Source organism: Orycteropus afer, unplaced genomic scaffold, assembly GCF_000298275.1.
Source record: "Orycteropus afer afer isolate SDZICR_OR568_19922 unplaced genomic scaffold, OryAfe1.0 scaffold00039, whole genome shotgun sequence".
NCBI classification, from domain to species: domain Eukaryota; kingdom Metazoa; phylum Chordata; class Mammalia; order Tubulidentata; family Orycteropodidae; genus Orycteropus; species Orycteropus afer.
Genome location: NW_006921626.1, coordinates 2,460,066 through 2,462,195, shown reverse-complemented (window position 1 = coordinate 2,462,195; position 2,130 = coordinate 2,460,066).

Below are 2,130 nucleotides of genomic sequence, written 5' to 3'. Positions count from 1 at the left end.
TTTGTCTCACCTACTTTGGTCATGTTGTCAGAAGGGAACATTCCCTGGAGAAGGATGCCATGCTTGGTAAGGTGGAGGGTTGACGAAAGAGGGGAAGGCCTTCAATGAGATGGATTGACATGGTGGCTGTGACAATGGGCTCAAGTATAGCAAGGATCACGGAGCTGGAGCAGGATCAGGCGGTGTTTCTTTCTGCTGTTCATGTGGTTGCTATGAGTCAAAAACAACTCGACGGCACCTAACAACAACAACCAATTGTTAGGCTGGAAGCTATGGGACAGTGTTCAATTCCAGGCCCAAATGATGACTAGGGCTAAAGTCTCAGGAATTTCACCAGCCTCTATCAGACCAGTAAGTTTGGTCATTTTTATGATTCTGAGTTTTTTTCCACATTTTTCTCCCATTCTATCCAGGTTCTCTTGTACCCTTTCCCAGTGGTTGACAGTGGTAACCAGACACCATCTAGTTCTTCTGGTCTCAGGGTCATGTAGTGTAAATTTGCATGGTCCACTAACCTTTGGACTGTTTCTATGCATCTTTGGTTTTCTTCATTCTTCTTTTCTCTGGATGAAGAGAGATCAGTTGTTGTATATCCAATGGCTGCTTGCAAGCTTTTAAGATCCCAGTAACTACTCACCAAAGTAAATGTTTTTGTGTAGTATATTATGCCAATTGAGCTTGATGTCCCTCATGATCATAGTGCGATCCCATGGGCCCAGTGACTCACTCCCTCAGGGTGTTTGGCTGTGGCTAAGAAGTTATGATGACTTTGCCCTATTAGTTCTATTATACATATGTACATTCTCATAGCACATACAAATACTTATGTAGACATCATCTGCCAGACTTATATATGGCCATGAGTATATTCCCTTTTGCCTAGACATGCTTGATCATTTAGCCTGTCTACCTATGTATCCCTCGGAAGGAAGGTTGGGCAATCCTACTTCCGTAGTGATACTGCCTCGGAAACCCAAGGAGGGGTCGCTATGAGTCGGGGCCGACTCGACGGCACATAACAACAACAACAACAACCTATGTATCCATCCATAGATTAATGTTTGTTATCACTGATAATGCAGTCTTGTGTACATAAATGTGTTTACCTTTGTTGTCTGTACTTCTTGTGCACCTTTCTGTGTCCTCCTTTTCCTTAGTGTTATTGTGTTGGTCATTGTGGTAGTTAAAGTTGTATGTCAACTTGGCTGGACCTGGTTGAGTGGCTGGGCAGCTGATAATAGTTATCCCCCATGCTAAAATTGGCAATCAACTCCATAGCGAGATCTACCACAAGCAGCTGAGTAGCTGCTTTAGGAACGTGGTCCGCTTCCTGTATATAAGCAGCATCTTTGGGAATGGTCTCTAGCTTATGGCACACTTGAACCCTGTATGTAGCCATGTCATTGTTCAGCAGCCTGCCATACTCTCCCAACCTTGGGACTTTCAATAGACTTGAGTTAATGGCCTGGCGTGTGGTTTGGTAACATCGGGACTGTGCCTTTTTATTTGTCAACTTTGGGCTTGTCAGTCTCAGCAGCCAGTAGCTGTCTGAGTGAAGAAAAGCCTCTAGTTCCAGTGTGCTGGGAGCAGGAGGCAGAGCTGAACCCCAAGGTTGAGGGGCTATCACCCATCACCTAGAGCCTGGCATTTTAAACTTGGACTTAAAGCCTCAAAACTGTAAGAGAACAAACTCCTGTTTGTTGTGGCCATGCCATTTGTGCTATATTCTTCTCAGAGCAGCACTAGGTAACCAGAATAGTCATTCAGTTTTAGAATATTACCTTTCCCTTCACCCAAATCAATACTTGTCTCTTAAGTATCTGCAATTTTCCCTCTCTTCCCTGGTAACCAACAAAGAAAATTTCCTCCATACGTAAACCTTCCCTTGACTTTTTACAATAGTGGACTAGAACAACATTTGTCCTTCTGTGATTGACTTATTTCACTTAGCATAATATCCTCCAATTTCATCTGTTGTTGTTGTTGTTGTTATGTGCCGTCAAGTCGGACCTGACTCATAGTGACCCCTCCTTGAGTTTCCGAGGCAGTATCACTACGGAAGTAGATTGCCCCATCTTCCTTCCGAGGAGTGGCTGGTGGGTTTGAACTGCCAGCCTTCTGGTTAGCAGT